Raw genomic sequence first — 20,961 nt, forward strand, 5'->3', positions numbered from 1 at the left:
CACGTTTCCCAGCGTCTTCGCGAATTACTACGTCAGAGTTTGCCTGCAACCAAAGTGGAACTCACCTTATTTTTATTATATCGCGAAAATAATATCGTTGGTAATCATGACTATATTTGCGAATAAAACTGGGCCCACGCACTGTCCGTAATTAATTTTTTATGCACGCTTTGTACAATCACCCGCATTCATTGGGGAACTAAAAGATTGCGTGAAAACAAGGGGTATGTTGTGCGTAATGCGTATGGTAATGTGAATGTTTATGTCTGCTGCAATAAATATTTTATCACGAGCATCTCTGGTGTGCAGTAGAGACAATTAAAATAATTTAAATATGAATTGGGAGCCCTGTACACTGCAAATACCAGCAAACTAGCTTTAGCTTGAATAATATGAAGGCAATGATTTCCGTTGAAGTGATTTCACTAGCTATAATTCGAATATCTACTGGTTCGTAACAAAACCAAATGTCAAAGCCCTTACCAACGTCACAGTAGATTGAATGTGACAGAAAACCTTTGAGCACATACGATACGTAATTGGACTACGTTATACTTATCCCTTTGATTACAAGGATACCTAAGTATTTCAATACGTCACTAATCTACTCAGTGCTTTCTAGTGCTACCGATACTATGGTGCGCCAGGTCTAGAAATGCAATGGCAAAGGTGTGAGTTAAGTGTAACCTTCTTTCTACCCATTCCACGAATTCATTTAGCACAGCGGGTAAGCCTAAGTCAGTCTTAACAAATCAGCCTTGCTAACAATATTCTTCAAGCCAGATTCTTCTGGGTTCCTCACGAAGACCATTACGGTATTGCTCCATAAAAACTTGAATGCTTTAGCCTCAGTAGGTTCCTTGCGTGCCTCAGTGGTCCCCTCGTTTCTGTCCTCAAATTCTCAACGACCAAAATGGTTTTCTTTAATAAAACTTTACCCTTTAAAACCATGTGCCGAATGGCGTTCAGGAAGTAAATTTGATGATTATGGGCGGTGTCTTTCCTTCCCTAGCTGGAAGTCTATGAGCTGCATCAAAACAGTCAGCCGTCAGCGATGTGGTATTGAGTTTTCCTGTGAGTGATCTAAAAATAATAATAATGTCTTTATTGGCACTTGCTTTCCCATGACGATTATTGATATTATTGATTCCCGAAGTCCAGTAAAGCAAGGGCCACCAGAATTAGCCACCGAGTCAACAAAGCAAGAGATGTGAATGGGATGATATGCGGTAGCAGGTTTCGACTGTCTTTTCTTTAAACAGCATGCAACCATTCAAGGGGTATTTCTGCGTGACATTGAACGTGCGTGGACTAGGCGCGCGTATAATGAATTCAAATCAAATCAAATCAATCTTAATTTTCCAGTAAAAGAAACAGAAACTGGATGGTCATTTTGGGCTAAAAGCTACGAGAGTAGCTTGACGGGGCCCAAAAGACCTTACATGGCAACATCACCTTGGCACACGATCAAACATGACTTTTACTAGGTTAACCGTGTTCTTGTTTAAAATAATATTGACGTATTGGCAGTTCATACAAAAAAATTACAGCTATGACTAAACAGAGCAAATGGTTAAAAGAAAACTGCAACTAAATTTCTGTTGGCCTAAATGGCCTATCAGCGCTGACCAATCATTATAGTGATCTTTGAAAATCCGCAGGGTGGGTAATTGTGTAGTTTTCTTTTTAGCAGCCATCAAATAAAGCCTAAGCAGACGACGTGTGCACCTGTCGGGGACTAGTAGTGACGCGGATATGGCGGAAGTTATAGTAAAATTGGGTTCTCGTGTTTCACCTTCCAAAACCACGATCTGATCTTGAGGTACGTGGTAGTGGGAGACTTCGGAACAATTCTGACCACGTGCAGTTCATTACCCTTACCGAAATGCATGGATCACGGGTCTTTTTTGCATTTCGGGTGCATCGAAATGCGGCCGCCGCGGCCGGGATTTAATCCCCCGACCTCGTGCTTACCAGGAGGGGTATTCTGTAAAAGTCCACCCAGAGGGCTGTCCATTTCGGACGCTGCTGATGTGCTGATTGGATGGAGTCGGGTGAGCGAGGAGAAGACGAGCGGCCCCAGCGGATCAGTGGCGGTTCAAATGGACAGTCCACTAGGTATACTATTACAAGAACTCTCACAGGAACTCTGACAGGACTCTTACAGGGACGACAACGCAACGCGGAGGCCACGGTGTAGATGCAGCGGCAATCCATGCAGGATGCGATGCCGCCAGAGCGAAATGGGCGTAGCTTAACCACGGCCGGAGTGCGGCCTATCTGGCCGCGAGTTTTCTTGCACTTAGCGCGGTGGCCACAGGCAAACTGGGCCCGGCCAGAACGTAGACAGCAATACAGATTTTTAGTCTAGTTGGTTCATTACATTAATTGTGGTCATAACGCTGGATTGATAGAAGGTAGACCCATGTACAGTGTATTGAATACTTTGGAAAGCATTCTAGAACATGGTTAATCCCTCTAGCCTTGCCCTGCTGATCTTCAGCTACTTATCATCATTTACTATAGGTGGTGGCAGCGGTTGGAAAAATTGGACACGTAGCGCAAACTCTAGGGAAATTTTTCTGGATCTAGAGGGTTTTAGCCTTCCTTTGGATATAAAGAGATTTGTGCGAATCTGGGGAGGCTTCAAGCAAAGATAGCGAAACGGCTAAAATACTGAAGTCACGGCCCGTGTTTTTAGTTCGGTCTGCTGAACTTAACTTCAGGTTAGCATTTTTACCAGGATTTGATCGCACTGCAGTGCAGTCTACGCATCTCGCCAAGCAAAATACAAGGAGATGATTCCCTGTGTCCTATAACTAAGTCCGGCTAGTTCGACTGTGGTGATATCCGGAAATATCGCCCCTGCGTGCAACTTACCTTTGTTTTAAGTGTGCTATCACTGCTTTAGTGCGTGCAGGCGTCCAGAGAAAGCGGCTGACAACCAGATCTTGCATGAGTATCTGTACCCATAACATGTAGCTTGTGCAGTTGCGTCAAGTGCAGTTTTCACGCTTCGTGCGAGCTGGCTGGTCAGCGTCCCACTTCCCTGCTGCGACGCGGCGCAGCCTTACGCTATGAGACCTGGTACAGGAGTTATGTGTTCGGCCTTCCTCTACGCAGTTTGATAATCAGAAAATTAGACAGTTGCCATCCCTACGAATTGAAAAGATAGCATTACTGGTATGTGCTAAGCATTTATTGGCAATTTAGCCCAAGTGATGTTTCGTTGCAATTCGTCTTTAACCATTTGCTCTTTGTCATTGAACAGCCAATGCGTCAATAATACTTTCAACAAGAAGACACTTGTGGTCTCCAAAGGCGCGACAAGTCCACGCACGTTCAATGTTGCAACACAAATGCCACTTGTAAGGGGGCCCGGAGCCCCCCCCCCCCCAAAAAGTTAAGACGCATACCTCACCCCCCCAACCCACACCACCACTTCTCACACACATTCCTAAAGCACTGCCAAATCAATGTTGAGACGTGACAGCTATTCGGCTGTCAATATTTTGTGGCCTTTTTCACTCCTTTTGGATGGCGGTAGTTGTCTGCGTCTCCTGGGATGTGAAGGCCAGTTTCCTCATCAATTCAGTGCCCGCGCGATTAACTCGAGATGCATTCAGTTGTCACCGTCTATTCAACGGCCACGCGCATCGTTGTTGCTTTGTTAGTTCGACCTTCTTCGTTTAGACTGATCCAGGGACCGGGAAAGGGATTTAGTTCGTAGTTAGGTGGTCTGTATGCACCTGGAACGAGTTGCGGCCAGAGAAAATGGCAACTGCGTTTAACTTTTCTTTTTGTTTCATTGTTTCCTCGAGTGACGGCTCGCCGCGACGCTGACAGATCCTCGGAACCATATACCCGTGATATGGGTTAGATAAGGTGGAAAATAAAATATTGCGAGACAGCGTCCATCATCAAACCTTGCAATAACCCTTAAAATCATAGGCAATATGACTGTCACCCGTTAACTCGTCTGGCTTTTGCCTAAGTGTACCGCACGTTTCGTGCAAAATTGGCAACTGGAAACAAGACTCTCAAGGAGTTAAGCGATCTACTAAGCGATCTACTAAGGGAGAGGGCCGAGACAACAGCCGAACAGGAAGGAAAAGCGAAAATTAACAAATTTAGCCATTTTTTATGAAACTATTCATGGATCAACATCTCTCATATCTTTATTTGTAAATGAACAGAGAGAACGCTGCCGGATCATCATCATCATCATCATCAGCCTAGTTACGCCCACTGCAGGGCAAAGGCCTCTCCCATACTTCTCCAACTGCCCCGGTCATGTACTAATTGTGGCCATGTTGTCCCTGCAAACGTCTTAATGTCATCTGCCCACCTAACTTTCTGCCGCCCCCTGCTACGCTTCCCTTCTCTTGGAATCCAGTCCGTAGCTCTTAGTGACCATCGGTTATCTTCCCTCCTCATTACATGTCCGGCCCATGCCCATTTCTTTTTCTTGATTTCAACTAAGATGTCGTTTACCCGCGTTTGTTGCCTCACCCAATCTGCTCTTTTCTTATCCCTTAACGTTACACCCATCATTCTTCTTTCCATAGCTCGTTGCGTCGTTCTCAATTTCAGCAGAACCCTTTTCGTAAGCCTCCAGGTTTCTGCCCCGTATGTGAGTACTGGTAACACACAGCTGTTGTACACTTTCCTTTTGAGGGATAGTGGCAACCTACTGTTCATGATTTGAGAATGCCTGCCAAACGCACCCCAACCCATTCTTATTCTTCTGGTTATTTCAGTCTCATGATCCGGATCCGTGGTCACTACCTGCCCTAAGTAGATGTATTCCCTTACCACTTCCAGTGTTTCGCTACCTATCGTAAACTGCTGTTCTCTTCCGAGACTGTTAAACAGTACTTTAGTTTTCTGCAGATTAATTTTCAGACCCACCCTTCTGCTTTGTCTCTCTAGGTCAGTGAGCATGCATTGCAATTGGTCTCCTGAGTTACTAAGCAAGGCAATATCATCAGCGAATCGCAAGTTGCTAAGGTATTCTCCATCAACTTTTATCCCCAATTCTTCCCACTCCAGGCCTCTGAATACCTCTTGTAAACATGCTGTGAATAGCATTGGAGATATCGTATCTCCCTGTCTGACGCCTTTCTTTATAGGGATTTTGTTGCTTTCTTTGTGGAGGACTACGGTGGCTGTGGAGCCGCTATAGATATCTTCCAGTATTTTTACATATGGCTCATCTACACCCTGATTCCGTAATGCCTCCATGACTGCTGAGGTTTCGACTGAATCAAACGCTTTCTCGTAATCAATGAAAGCTATATATAAGGGTTGGTTATATTCTGCACATTTCTCTATCACTTGATTGATAGTGTGAATATGGTCTATTGTTGAGTAGCCTTTACGGAATCCTGCCTGGTCCTTTGGTTGACAGAAGTCTAAGGTGTTCCTGATTCTATTTGCGATTACCTTAGTAAATACTTTGTAGGCAACGGACAGTAAGCTGATCGGTCTATAATTTTTCAAGTCTTTGGCGTCCCCTTTCTTATGGATTAGGATTATGTTAGCGTTCTTCCAAGATTCCGGTACGCTCGAGGTTATGAGGCATTGCGTATACAGGGTGGCCAGTTTCTCTAGAACAATCTGACCACCATCCTTCAACAAATCTGCTGTTATCTGATCCTCCCCAGCTGCCTTCCCCCTTTGCATAGCTCCTAAGGCTTTCTTCACTTCTTCTGGCGTTACCTGTGGGATTTCGAATTCCTCTAGGCTATTCTCTCTTCCACTATCGTCGTGGGTGCCACTGGTACTGTATAAATCTCTATAGAACTCCTCAGCCACTTGAACTATCTCGTCCATATTAGTAACGATATTGCCGGCTTTGTCTCTTAACGCACACATCTGATTCTTGCCTATTCCTAGTTTCTTCTTCACTGTTTTTAGGCTTCCTCCTTTCCTGAGAGCCTGTTCAATTCTATCCATATTATAGTTCCTGATGTCCGCTGTCTTACGCTTGTTGATTAACTTAGAAAGTTCTGCCAGTTCTATTCTAGCTGTAGGATTAGAGGCTTTCATACATTGGCGTTTCTTGATCAGATCTTTCGTCTCCTGCGATAGCTTACTGGTTTCCTGTCTAACGGCGTTACCACCGACTTCTATTGCGCACTCCTTGATGATGCCCATGAGATTGTCGTTCATTGCTTCAACACTAAGGTCCTCTTCCTGAGTTAAAGCCGAATACCTGTTCTGTAGTTTGATCCGGAATTCCTCTAGTTTCCCTCTTACCGCTAACTCATTGATTGGCTTCTTGTGTACCAGTTTCTTTCGTTCCCTCCTCAAGTCTAGGCTAATTCGAGTTCTTACCATCCTGTGGTCACTGCAGCGTACCTTGCCGAGCACGTCTACATCTTTAATGATGCCAGGGTTCGCGCAGAGTATGAAGTCGATTTCATTTCTAGTCTCACCATTCGGGCTCCTCCACGTCCACTTTCGGCTAACCCGCTTGCGGAAAAAGGTATTCATTATACGCATATTATTCTGTTCTGCAAACTCTACTAATAATTCTCCTCTGCTATTCCTAGAGCCTATGCCATATTCCCCCACTGACTTGTCTCCAGCCTGCTTCTTGCCTACCCTGGCATTGAAGTCGCCCATCAGTATAGTGTATTTTGTTTTGACTTTACCCATCGCCGATTCTACGTCTTCATAAAAGCTTTCGACTTCCTGGTCATCATGACTAGATGTAGGAGCGTAGACCTGTACAACCTTCATTTTGCACCTCTTATTAAGTTTCACAACAAGACATGCCACCCTCTCGTTAATGCTATAGAATTCCTGTATGTTACCAGCTATTTCCTTATTAATCAGGAATCCGACTCCTAGTTCTCGTCTCTCCGCTAAGCCCCGGTAACACAGTACATGCCCGCTTTTTAGCACTGTATATGCTTCTTTTGTCCTCCTAACCTCACTGAGTCCTATTATATCCCATTTACTACCCTCTAATTCCTCCAATAACACTGCTAGACTCGCCTCACTAGATAGCGTTCCAACGTTAAACGTTGCCAGGTTCAGATTCCAATGGCGGCCTGTCCGGAGCCAGGTATTCTTAGCACCCTCTGCAGCGTCACAGATCTGACCGCCGCCGTGGTCAGTTGCTTCGCGGCTGCTGGGGACTGAGGGCCGGGGTTCGATTGTTGTATTCATATAGGAGGTTGTGGCCAAGTACTGCACCAGGGTGGCCAATCCTGCTCTGGTGAGAGAGTGCGTTACCGGTTCTGGTCACCGGGATCAGGCCGCACTCCAGGCCTGTTTGTGCAATTTTCTCAACACACGGTTTTTTTTTTTTTTGTATTTTCCGGTGGAGAATAGCGCGGCACCGGGATTTGAATCACGGTCCTCTTGCACTGGAGACGGATACTCTACCGTCCCCGTAGGAGTTAAATTAAAAATTAATTTATGGGGTTTTACGTGACAAAACCACTTTCTGATTATGCACGCCGTAGTGGAGGACTCCGAAAATTTCGACCACCTGGGGTTCTTTAACGTGCACTTAATTCTAAGTACACGGGTGTTTTCGCATTTCGCCCCCATCGAAATGCGGCCGCCGTGGTCGGGGTCCGATCCCGCGACCTCGTGCTCAGCAGTCTAACACCATAACCACTGAGCAACCACGGCGGGTCCCGCAGGAGTTGTACGCCTCATTTAACCTACAGTGGTGCCCTACTTGGTCAGTCAAGGTGGACCAATCTGAGCTCGGTTATACCGCATGGATGGCACTCGGCTAGAGAACCTCGTATTTATGACCTGCACATGTGAGGCCTTACATATTTGAAGATATATATCTATCCTTTTTTTTTTTTTTCTTTTTTTTTTTTAGGAGGGTTCCCGTACAGTGATAAAATAAAGGAAAAGACATTAAAAGAAAGAAAAAAAAGAAAGAAAAAGGGGCGGAAAAAAAAAACGGAACATAACAGGTGATTTGAACTCGTGACCCTTCGATGTTGCCCGGAAAGATAGCTCAGTCGGTTGGTTCGTCAGGCCCCAGGCTACTTTCAAGCGCCACAGCTCCTCCTCCGAGCCTCACACTTACGTGGAAAGAGACTCATGTTGTCCGCGATAGTCGGTTTTTGCTCATTCCGAGTAGTTGGAAGGCATACTTTCTAGGAAAAATGGCCGCTCAAGGAGAAGAGCGAACTCGAGCGGCTTTAGAGGCTAGGAAAACTGCCTTAAAATATTTAGACTTGAGGGAAAGCTTCGTTAACAAACTATAACACGGCAATCAGCACTCGAATACGACGAGAGAAATTACTGAGACGTGGAAAATTCCCTTGAAAAAAATCTGGTTTGCTAGACAAATGCTCGTATGTATTGAACCTCTTAAAAGATGAGGGGTGAAATATGCGCTCACCGAGAGGGCATCTTCAGCGCGAGACATCCACAAGGCACCTTACAGAGATGTGGAGAGCTTCGCGGCCGGAACGAAGCATCCCTTCTCCGCCGGCCAAGAGGGGGAAACGTGCTTTCCGATCGCTCAAGGTTGCGCGGACAACGCATAGCTCTAGCGTCTAGGAAAAGCTTAACCAGGTGCGATGGCGGCACGCATAGCGTGGGAAGCTAGCCGCCAGAATAACTATACCAAGGACTGCTGCTGATGAGGGCGAAGTACCTTCGTGTAATTATAATAACCCTAATAGGACTACTTTCGAAAAAAAAAAAAAAAAAAAAGGAAACGGCCCAGAGGGCTATACTACGAGAGCTATGACTGATAGTTTTCTATATATATATATATATATATATATATATATATATATATATATATATATATATTCATCTCATCTATGGGATCGCATTCGCGCGCTGTTTCTTTGTCTCTGCGTGTAGTACAGTTAAGAGAGCCAGTTTAAGGGCGGAGAAGAAGAAAGAAGAGAAAAGCAAAAACTGCAGCGCCGTGGTTTTAAAGCGCACCCGTGGTAGAGAAACGGAATGCGATATAAGCGTGCGTAGCCATGATACGCACACGACAAACTGCCTTAAAATATTTAGACTTGAGGGAAAGCTTCGTTAGCAAACGATAGCACGGCAATCAGCACTCGAATATAATTATAACCCTAATACTAATTGTAAATATTCATCTCATCTATGGGATCTAATGCGCGCGCTGTTTCTTTGTCTCTGCGTGTAGTAGTTGAGAGAGCCAGTTTAAGGGCGGAGAAGAAGAAAGAAAAGAAAAGCAAAAACTGCAGCGCCGTGGTTTTAAAGCGCAGCCGTGGTAGAGAAACGGAATGCGATATAAGCGTGCGTAGCCACGATACGCACACGACAAACTGCCTTAAAATATTTAGACTTGAGGGAAAGCTTCGTTAGCAAACGATAGCACGGCAATCAGCACTCGAATATAATTTTAACCCTAATACTAATTGTAAATATTCATCTCATCTATGGGATCTAATGCGCGCGCTGTTGCTTTGTCTCTGCGTGTAGTAGTTGAGAGAGCCAGTTTAAGGGCAGAGTAGTTGGAAGGCATACTTTCTAGGAAAAATGGCCGCTCAAGGAGAAGAGCGAACTCGAGCGGCTTTAGAGGCTAGGAAAACTGCCTTAAAATATTTAGACTTGAGGGAAAGCTTCGTTAACAAACTATAACACGGCAATCAGCACTCGAATACGACGAGAGAAATTACTGAGACGTGGAAAATTCCCTTGAAAAAAATCTGGTTTGCTAGACAAATGCTCGTATGTATTGAACCTCTTAAAAGATGAGGGGTGAAATATGCGCTCACCGAGAGGGCATCTTCAGCGCGAGACATCCACAAGGCACCTTACAGAGATGTGGAGAGCTTCGCGGCCGGAACGAAGCATCCCTTCTCCGCCGGCCAAGAGGGGGAAACGTGCTTTCCGATCGCTCAAGGTTGCGCGGACAACGCATAGCTCTAGCGTCTAGGAAAAGCTTAACCAGGTGCGATGGCGGCACGCATAGCGTGGGAAGCTAGCCGCCAGAATAACTATACCAAGGACTGCTGCTGATGAGGGCGAAGTACCTTCGTGTAATTATAATAACCCTAATAGGACTACTTTCGAAAAAAAAAGGAAACGGCCCAGAGGGCTATACTACGAGAGCTATGACTGATAGTTTTCTATATATATATATATATATATATTCATCTCATCTATGGGATCGCATTCGCGCGCTGTTTCTTTGTCTCTGCGTGTAGTACAGTTAAGAGAGCCAGTTTAAGGGCGGAGAAGAAGAAAGAAGAGAAAAGCAAAAACTGCAGCGCCGTGGTTTTAAAGCGCACCCGTGGTAGAGAAACGGAATGCAATATAAGCGTGCGTAGCCATGATACGCACACGACAAACTGCCTTAAAATATTTAGACTTGAGGGAAAGCTTCGTTAGCAAACGATAGCACGGCAATCAGCACTCGAATATAATTATAACCCTAATACTAATTGTAAATATTCATCTCATCTATGGGATCGCATTCGCGCGCTGTTTCTTTGTCTCTGCGTGTAGTACAGTTAAGAGAGCCAGTTTAAGGGCGGAGAAGAAGAAAGAAGAGAAAAGCAAAAACTGCAGCGCCGTGGTTTTAAAGCGCACCCGTGGTAGAGAAACGGAATGCGATATAAGCGTGCGTAGCCATGATACGCACACGACAAACTGCCTTAAAATATTTAGACTTGAGGGAAAGCTTCGTTAGCAAACGATAGCACGGCAATCAGCACTCGAATATAATTTTAACCCTAATACTAATTGTAAATATTCATCTCATCTATGGGATCTAATGCGCGCGCTGTTGCTTTGTCTCTGCGTGTAGTAGTTGAGAGAGCCAGTTTAAGGGCAGAGTAGTTGGAAGGCATACTTTCTAGGAAAAATGGCCGCTCAAGGAGAAGAGCGAACTCGAGCGGCTTTAGAGGCTAGGAAAACTGCCTTAAAATATTTAGACTTGAGGGAAAGCTTCGTTAACAAACTATAACACGGCAATCAGCACTCGAATACGACGAGAGAAATTACTGAGACGTGGAAAATTCCCTTGAAAAAAATCTGGTTTGCTAGACAAATGCTCGTATGTATTGAACCTCTTAAAAGATGAGGGGTGAAATATGCGCTCACCGAGAGGGCATCTTCAGCGCGAGACATCCACAAGGCACCTTACAGAGATGTGGAGAGCTTCGCGGCCGGAACGAAGCATCCCTTCTCCGCCGGCCAAGAGGGGGAAACGTGCTTTCCGATCGCTCAAGGTTGCGCGGACAACGCATAGCTCTAGCGTCTAGGAAAAGCTTAACCAGGTGCGATGGCGGCACGCATAGCGTGGGAAGCTAGCCGCCAGAATAACTATACCAAGGACTGCTGCTGATGAGGGCGAAGTACCTTCGTGTAATTATAATAACCCTAATAGGACTACTTTCGAAAAAAAAAAAAAAAAAAAAGGAAACGGCCCAGAGGGCTATACTACGAGAGCTATGACTGATAGTTTTCTATATATATATATATATATATATATATATATATATATATATATATATATTCATCTCATCTATGGGATCGCATTCGCGCGCTGTTTCTTTGTCTCTGCGTGTAGTACAGTTAAGAGAGCCAGTTTAAGGGCGGAGAAGAAGAAAGAAGAGAAAAGCAAAAACTGCAGCGCCGTGGTTTTAAAGCGCACCCGTGGTAGAGAAACGGAATGCGATATAAGCGTGCGTAGCCATGATACGCACACGACAAACTGCCTTAAAATATTTAGACTTGAGGGAAAGCTTCGTTAGCAAACGATAGCACGGCAATCAGCACTCGAATATAATTATAACCCTAATACTAATTGTAAATATTCATCTCATCTATGGGATCTAATGCGCGCGCTGTTTCTTTGTCTCTGCGTGTAGTAGTTGAGAGAGCCAGTTTAAGGGCGGAGAAGAAGAAAGAAAAGAAAAGCAAAAACTGCAGCGCCGTGGTTTTAAAGCGCAGCCGTGGTAGAGAAACGGAATGCGATATAAGCGTGCGTAGCCACGATACGCACACGACAAACTGCCTTAAAATATTTAGACTTGAGGGAAAGCTTCGTTAGCAAACGATAGCACGGCAATCAGCACTCGAATATAATTTTAACCCTAATACTAATTGTAAATATTCATCTCATCTATGGGATCTAATGCGCGCGCTGTTGCTTTGTCTCTGCGTGTAGTAGTTGAGAGAGCCAGTTTAAGGGCAGAGTAGTTGGAAGGCATACTTTCTAGGAAAAATGGCCGCTCAAGGAGAAGAGCGAACTCGAGCGGCTTTAGAGGCTAGGAAAACTGCCTTAAAATATTTAGACTTGAGGGAAAGCTTCGTTAACAAACTATAACACGGCAATCAGCACTCGAATACGACGAGAGAAATTACTGAGACGTGGAAAATTCCCTTGAAAAAAATCTGGTTTGCTAGACAAATGCTCGTATGTATTGAACCTCTTAAAAGATGAGGGGTGAAATATGCGCTCACCGAGAGGGCATCTTCAGCGCGAGACATCCACAAGGCACCTTACAGAGATGTGGAGAGCTTCGCGGCCGGAACGAAGCATCCCTTCTCCGCCGGCCAAGAGGGGGAAACGTGCTTTCCGATCGCTCAAGGTTGCGCGGACAACGCATAGCTCTAGCGTCTAGGAAAAGCTTAACCAGGTGCGATGGCGGCACGCATAGCGTGGGAAGCTAGCCGCCAGAATAACTATACCAAGGACTGCTGCTGATGAGGGCGAAGTACCTTCGTGTAATTATAATAACCCTAATAGGACTACTTTCGAAAAAAAAAAAAAAAAAAAGGAAACGGCCCAGAGGGCTATACTACGAGAGCTATGACTGATAGTTTTCTATATATATATATATATATATATATATATATATATATATATATATATTCATCTCATCTATGGGATCGCATTCGCGCGCTGTTTCTTTGTCTCTGCGTGTAGTACAGTTAAGAGAGCCAGTTTAAGGGCGGAGAAGAAGAAAGAAGAGAAAAGCAAAAACTGCAGCGCCGTGGTTTTAAAGCGCACCCGTGGTAGAGAAACGGAATGCAATATAAGCGTGCGTAGCCATGATACGCACACGACAAACTGCCTTAAAATATTTAGACTTGAGGGAAAGCTTCGTTAGCAAACGATAGCACGGCAATCAGCACTCGAATATAATTATAACCCTAATACTAATTGTAAATATTCATCTCATCTATGGGATCTAATGCGCGCGCTGTTTCTTTGTCTCTGCGTGTAGTAGTTGAGAGAGCCAGTTTAAGGGCGGAGAAGAAGAAAGAAAAGAAAAGCAAAAACTGCAGCGCCGTGGTTTTAAAGCGCAGCCGTGGTAGAGAAACGGAATGCGATATAAGCGTGCGTAGCCACGATACGCACACGACAAACTGCCTTAAAATATTTAGACTTGAGGGAAAGCTTCGTTAGCAAACGATAGCACGGCAATCAGCACTCGAATATAATTTTAACCCTAATACTAATTGTAAATATTCATCTCATCTATGGGATCTAATGCGCGCGCTGTTGCTTTGTCTCTGCGTGTAGTAGTTGAGAGAGCCAGTTTAAGGGCAGAGTAGTTGGAAGGCATACTTTCTAGGAAAAATGGCCGCTCAAGGAGAAGAGCGAACTCGAGCGGCTTTAGAGGCTAGGAAAACTGCCTTAAAATATTTAGACTTGAGGGAAAGCTTCGTTAACAAACTATAACACGGCAATCAGCACTCGAATACGACGAGAGAAATTACTGAGACGTGGAAAATTCCCTTGAAAAAAATCTGGTTTGCTAGACAAATGCTCGTATGTATTGAACCTCTTAAAAGATGAGGGGTGAAATATGCGCTCACCGAGAGGGCATCTTCAGCGCGAGACATCCACAAGGCACCTTACAGAGATGTGGAGAGCTTCGCGGCCGGAACGAAGCATCCCTTCTCCGCCGGCCAAGAGGGGGAAACGTGCTTTCCGATCGCTCAAGGTTGCGCGGACAACGCATAGCTCTAGCGTCTAGGAAAAGCTTAACCAGGTGCGATGGCGGCACGCATAGCGTGGGAAGCTAGCCGCCAGAATAACTATACCAAGGACTGCTGCTGATGAGGGCGAAGTACCTTCGTGTAATTATAATAACCCTAATAGGACTACTTTCGAAAAAAAAAGGAAACGGCCCAGAGGGCTATACTACGAGAGCTATGACTGATAGTTTTCTATATATATATATATATATATATATATATATATATATATATATATATATATATATATTCATCTCATCTATGGGATCGCATTCGCGCGCTGTTTCTTTGTCTCTGCGTGTAGTACAGTTAAGAGAGCCAGTTTAAGGGCGGAGAAGAAGAAAGAAGAGAAAAGCAAAAACTGCAGCGCCGTGGTTTTAAAGCGCACCCGTGGTAGAGAAACGGAATGCGATATAAGCGTGCGTAGCCATGATACGCACACGACAAACTGCCTTAAAATATTTAGACTTGAGGGAAAGCTTCGTTAGCAAACGATAGCACGGCAATCAGCACTCGAATATAATTATAACCCTAATACTAATTGTAAATATTCATCTCATCTATGGGATCTAATGCGCGCGCTGTTTCTTTGTCTCTGCGTGTAGTAGTTGAGAGAGCCAGTTTAAGGGCGGAGAAGAAGAAAGAAAAGAAAAGCAAAAACTGCAGCGCCGTGGTTTTAAAGCGCAGCCGTGGTAGAGAAACGGAATGCGATATAAGCGTGCGTAGCCACGATACGCACACGACAAACTGCCTTAAAATATTTAGACTTGAGGGAAAGCTTCGTTAGCAAACGATAGCACGGCAATCAGCACTCGAATATAATTTTAACCCTAATACTAATTGTAAATATTCATCTCATCTATGGGATCTAATGCGCGCGCTGTTGCTTTGTCTCTGCGTGTAGTAGTTGAGAGAGCCAGTTTAAGGGCAGAGTAGTTGGAAGGCATACTTTCTAGGAAAAATGGCCGCTCAAGGAGAAGAGCGAACTCGAGCGGCTTTAGAGGCTAGGAAAACTGCCTTAAAATATTTAGACTTGAGGGAAAGCTTCGTTAACAAACTATAACACGGCAATCAGCACTCGAATACGACGAGAGAAATTACTGAGACGTGGAAAATTCCCTTGAAAAAAATCTGGTTTGCTAGACAAATGCTCGTATGTATTGAACCTCTTAAAAGATGAGGGGTGAAATATGCGCTCACCGAGAGGGCATCTTCAGCGCGAGACATCCACAAGGCACCTTACAGAGATGTGGAGAGCTTCGCGGCCGGAACGAAGCATCCCTTCTCCGCCGGCCAAGAGGGGGAAACGTGCTTTCCGATCGCTCAAGGTTGCGCGGACAACGCATAGCTCTAGCGTCTAGGAAAAGCTTAACCAGGTGCGATGGCGGCACGCATAGCGTGGGAAGCTAGCCGCCAGAATAACTATACCAAGGACTGCTGCTGATGAGGGCGAAGTACCTTCGTGTAATTATAATAACCCTAATAGGACTACTTTCGAAAAAAAAAAAAAAAAAAAGGAAACGGCCCAGAGGGCTATACTACGAGAGCTATGACTGATAGTTTTCTATATATATATATATATATATATATATATATATATATATATATATATATATATATTCATCTCATCTATGGGATCGCATTCGCGCGCTGTTTCTTTGTCTCTGCGTGTAGTACAGTTAAGAGAGCCAGTTTAAGGGCGGAGAAGAAGAAAGAAGAGAAAAGCAAAAACTGCAGCGCCGTGGTTTTAAAGCGCACCCGTGGTAGAGAAACGGAATGCGATATAAGCGTGCGTAGCCATGATACGCACACGACAAACTGCCTTAAAATATTTAGACTTGAGGGAAAGCTTCGTTAGCAAACGATAGCACGGCAATCAGCACTCGAATATAATTATAACCCTAATACTAATTGTAAATATTCATCTCATCTATGGGATCTAATGCGCGCGCTGTTTCTTTGTCTCTGCGTGTAGTAGTTGAGAGAGCCAGTTTAAGGGCGGAGAAGAAGAAAGAAAAGAAAAGCAAAAACTGCAGCGCCGTGGTTTTAAAGCGCAGCCGTGGTAGAGAAACGGAATGCGATATAAGCGTGCGTAGCCACGATACGCACACGACAAACTGCCTTAAAATATTTAGACTTGAGGGAAAGCTTCGTTAGCAAACGATAGCACGGCAATCAGCACTCGAATATAATTTTAACCCTAATACTAATTGTAAATATTCATCTCATCTATGGGATCTAATGCGCGCGCTGTTGCTTTGTCTCTGCGTGTAGTAGTTGAGAGAGCCAGTTTAAGGGCAGAGTAGTTGGAAGGCATACTTTCTAGGAAAAATGGCCGCTCAAGGAGAAGAGCGAACTCGAGCGGCTTTAGAGGCTAGGAAAACTGCCTTAAAATATTTAGACTTGAGGGAAAGCTTCGTTAACAAACTATAACACGGCAATCAGCACTCGAATACGACGAGAGAAATTACTGAGACGTGGAAAATTCCCTTGAAAAAAATCTGGTTTGCTAGACAAATGCTCGTATGTATTGAACCTCTTAAAAGATGAGGGGTGAAATATGCGCTCACCGAGAGGGCATCTTCAGCGCGAGACATCCACAAGGCACCTTACAGAGATGTGGAGAGCTTCGCGGCCGGAACGAAGCATCCCTTCTCCGCCGGCCAAGAGGGGGAAACGTGCTTTCCGATCGCTCAAGGTTGCGCGGACAACGCATAGCTCTAGCGTCTAGGAAAAGCTTAACCAGGTGCGATGGCGGCACGCATAGCGTGGGAAGCTAGCCGCCAGAATAACTATACCAAGGACTGCTGCTGATGAGGGCGAAGTACCTTCGTGTAATTATAATAACCCTAATAGGACTACTTTCGAAAAAAAAAAGGAAACGGCCCAGAGGGCTATACTACGAGAGCTATGACTGATAGTTTTCTATATATATATATATATATATATATATATATATATATATATATATATATATATATATATATATATATATTCATCTCATCTATGGGATCGCATTCGCGCGCTGTTTCTTTGTCTCTGCGTGTAGTACAGTTAAGAGAGCCAGTTTAAGGGCGGAGAAGAAGAAAGAAGAGAAAAGCAAAAACTGCAGCGCCGTGGTTTTAAAGCGCACCCGTGGTAGAGAAACGGAATGCGATATAAGCGTGCGTAGCCATGATACGCACACGACAAACTGCCTTAAAATATTTAGACTTGAGGGAAAGCTTCGTTAGCAAACGATAGCACGGCAATCAGCACTCGAATATAATTATAACCCTAATACTAATTGTAAATATTCATCTCATCTATGGGATCTAATGCGCGCGCTGTTTCTTTGTCTCTGCGTGTAGTAGTTGAGAGAGCCAGTTTAAGGGCGGAGAAGAAGAAAGAAAAGAAAAGCAAAAACTGCAGCGCCGTGGTTTTAAAGCGCAGCCGTGGTAGAGAAACGGAATGCGATATAAGCGTGCGTAGCCACGATACGCACACGACAAACTGCCTTAAAATATTTAGACTTGAGGGAAAGCTTCGTTAGCAAACGATAGCACGGCAATCAGCACTCGAATATAATTTTAACCCTAATACTAATTGTAAATATTCATCTCATCTATGGGATCTAATGCGCGCGCTGTTGCTTTGTCTCTGCGTGTAGTAGTTGAGAGAGCCAGTTTAAGGGCAGAGTAGTTGGAAGGCATACTTTCTAGGAAAAATGGCCGCTCAAGGAGAAGAGCGAACTCGAGCGGCTTTAGAGGCTAGGAAAACTGCCTTAAAATATTTAGACTTGAGGGAAAGCTTCGTTAACAAACTATAACACGGCAATCAGCACTCGAATACGACGAGAGAAATTACTGAGACGTGGAAAATTCCCTTGAAAAAAATCTGGTTTGCTAGACAAATGCTCGTATGTATTGAACCTCTTAAAAGATGAGGGGTGAAATATGCGCTCACCGAGAGGGCATCTTCAGCGCGAGACATCCACAAGGCACCTTACAGAGATGTGGAGAGCTTCGCGGCCGGAACGAAGCATCCCTTCTCCGCCGGCCAAGAGGGGGAAACGTGCTTTCCGATCGCTCAAGGTTGCGCGGACAACGCATAGCTCTAGCGTCTAGGAAAAGCTTAACCAGGTGCGATGGCGGCACGCATAGCGTGGGAAGCTAGCCGCCAGAATAACTATACCAAGGACTGCTGCTGATGAGGGCGAAGTACCTTCGTGTAATTATAATAACCCTAATAGGACTACTTTCGAAAAAAAAAGGAAACGGCCCAGAGGGCTATACTACGAGAGCTATGACTGATAGTTTTCTATATATATATATATATATATATATATATATATATATATATTCATCTCATCTATGGGATCGCATTCGCGCGCTGTTTCTTTGTCTCTGCGTGTAGTACAGTTAAGAGAGCCAGTTTAAGGGCGGAGAAGAAGAAAGAAGAGAAAAGCAAAAACTGCAGCGCCGTGGTTTTAAAGCGCACCCGTGGTAGAGAAACGGAATGCGATATAAGCGTGCGTAGCCATGATACGCACACGACAAACTGCCTTAAAATATTTAGACTTGAGGGAAAGCTTCGTTAGCAAACGATAGCACGGCAATCAGCACTCGAATATAATTATAACCCTAATACTAATTGTAAATATTCATCTCATCTATGGGATCTAATGCGCGCGCTGTTTCTTTGTCTCTGCGTGTAGTAGTTGAGAGAGCCAGTTTAAGGGCGGAGAAGAAGAAAGAAAAGAAAAGCAAAAACTGCAGCGCCGTGGTTTTAAAGCGCAGCCGTGGTAGAGAAACGGAATGCGATATAAGCGTGCGTAGCCACGATACGCACACGACAAACTGCCTTAAAATATTTAGACTTGAGGGAAAGCTTCGTTAGCAAACGATAGCACGGCAATCAGCACTCGAATATAATTTTAACCCTAATACTAATTGTAAATATTCATCTCATCTATGGGATCTAATGCGCGCGCTGTTGCTTTGTCTCTGCGTGTAGTAGTTGAGAGAGCCAGTTTAAGGGCAGAGTAGTTGGAAGGCATACTTTCTAGGAAAAATGGCCGCTCAAGGAGAAGAGCGAACTCGAGCGGCTTTAGAGGCTAGGAAAACTGCCTTAAAATATTTAGACTTGAGGGAAAGCTTCGTTAACAAACTATAACACGGCAATCAGCACTCGAATACGACGAGAGAAATTACTGAGACGTGGAAAATTCCCTTGAAAAAAATCTGGTTTGCTAGACAAATGCTCGTATGTATTGAACCTCTTAAAAGATGAGGGGTGAAATATGCGCTCACCGAGAGGGCATCTTCAGCGCGAGACATCCACAAGGCACCTTACAGAGATGTGGAGAGCTTCGCGGCCGGAACGAAGCATCCCTTCTCCGCCGGCCAAGAGGGGGAAACGTGCTTTCCGATCGCTCAAGGTTGCGCGGACAACGCATAGCTCTAGCGTCTAGGAAAAGCTTAACCAGGTGCGATGGCGGCACGCATAGCGTGGGAAGCTAGCCGCCAGAATAACTATACCAAGGACTGCTGCTGATGAGGGCGAAGTACCTTCGTGTAATTATAATAACCCTAATAGGACTACTTTCCAAAAAAAAAGGAAACGGCCCAGAGGGCTATACTACGAGAGCTATGACTGATAGTTTTCTATATATATATATATATATATATATATTCATCTCATCTATGGGATCGCATTCGCGCGCTGTTTCTTTGTCTCTGCGTGTAGTACAGTTAAGAGAGCCAGTTTAAGGGCGGAGAAGAAGAAAGAAGAGAAAAGCAAAAACTGCAGCGCCGTGGTTTTAAAGCGCACCCGTGGTAGAGAAACGGAATGCGATATAAGCGTGCGTAGCCATGATACGCACACGACAAACTGCCTTAAAATATTTAGACTTGAGGGAAAGCTTCGTTAGCAAACGATAGCACGGCAATCAGCACTCGAATATAATTATAACCCTAATACTAATTGTAAATATTCATCTCATCTATGGGATCTAATGCGCGCGCTGTTTCTTTGTCTCTGCGTGTAGTAGTTGAGAGAGCCAGTTTAAGGGCGGAGAAGAAGAAAGAAAAGAAAAGCAAAAACTGCAGCGCCGTGGTTTTAAAGCGCAGCCGTGGTAGAGAAACGGAATGCGATATAAGCGTGCGTAGCCACGATACGCACACGACAAACTGCCTTAAAATATTTAGACTTGAGGGAAAGCTTCGTTAGCAAACGATAGCACGGCAATCAGCACTCGAATATAATTTTAACCCTAATACTAATTGTAAATATTCATCTCATCTATGGGATCTAATGCGCGCGCTGTTGCTTTGTCTCTGCGTGTAGTAGTTGAGAGAGCCAGTTTAAGGGCAGAGTAGTTGGAAGGCATACTTTCTAGGAAAAATGGCCGCTCAAGGAGAAGAGCGAACTCGAGCGGCTTTAGAGGCTAGGAAAACTGCCTTAAAATATTTAGACTTGAGGGAAAGCTTCGTTAACAAACTATAACACGGCAATCAGCACTCGAATACGACGAGAGAAATTACTGAGACGTGGAAAATTCCCTTGAAAAAAATCTGGTTTGCTAGACAAATGCTCGTATGTATTGAACCTCTTAAAAGATGAGGGGTGAAATATGCGCTCACCGAGAGGGCATCTTCAGCGCGAGACATCCACAAGGCACCTTACAGAGATGTGGAGAGCTTCGCGGCCGGAACGAAGCATCCCTTCTCCGCCGGCCAAGAGGGGGAAACGTGCTTTCCGATCGCTCAAGGTTGCGCGGACAACGCATAGCTCTAGCGTCTAGGAAAAGCTTAACCAGGTGCGATGGCGGCACGCATAGCGTGGGAAGCTAGCCGCCAGAATAACTATACCAAGGACTGCTGCTGATGAGGGCGAAGTACCTTCGTGTAATTATAATAACCCTAATAGGACTACTTTCGAAAAAAAAAGGAAACGGCCCAGAGGGCTATACTACGAGAGCTATGACTGATAGTTTTCTATATATATATA

This window comes from Dermacentor andersoni, chromosome 7 (assembly GCF_023375885.2).
Source record: "Dermacentor andersoni chromosome 7, qqDerAnde1_hic_scaffold, whole genome shotgun sequence".
Lineage (NCBI taxonomy): Eukaryota > Metazoa > Arthropoda > Arachnida > Ixodida > Ixodidae > Dermacentor > Dermacentor andersoni.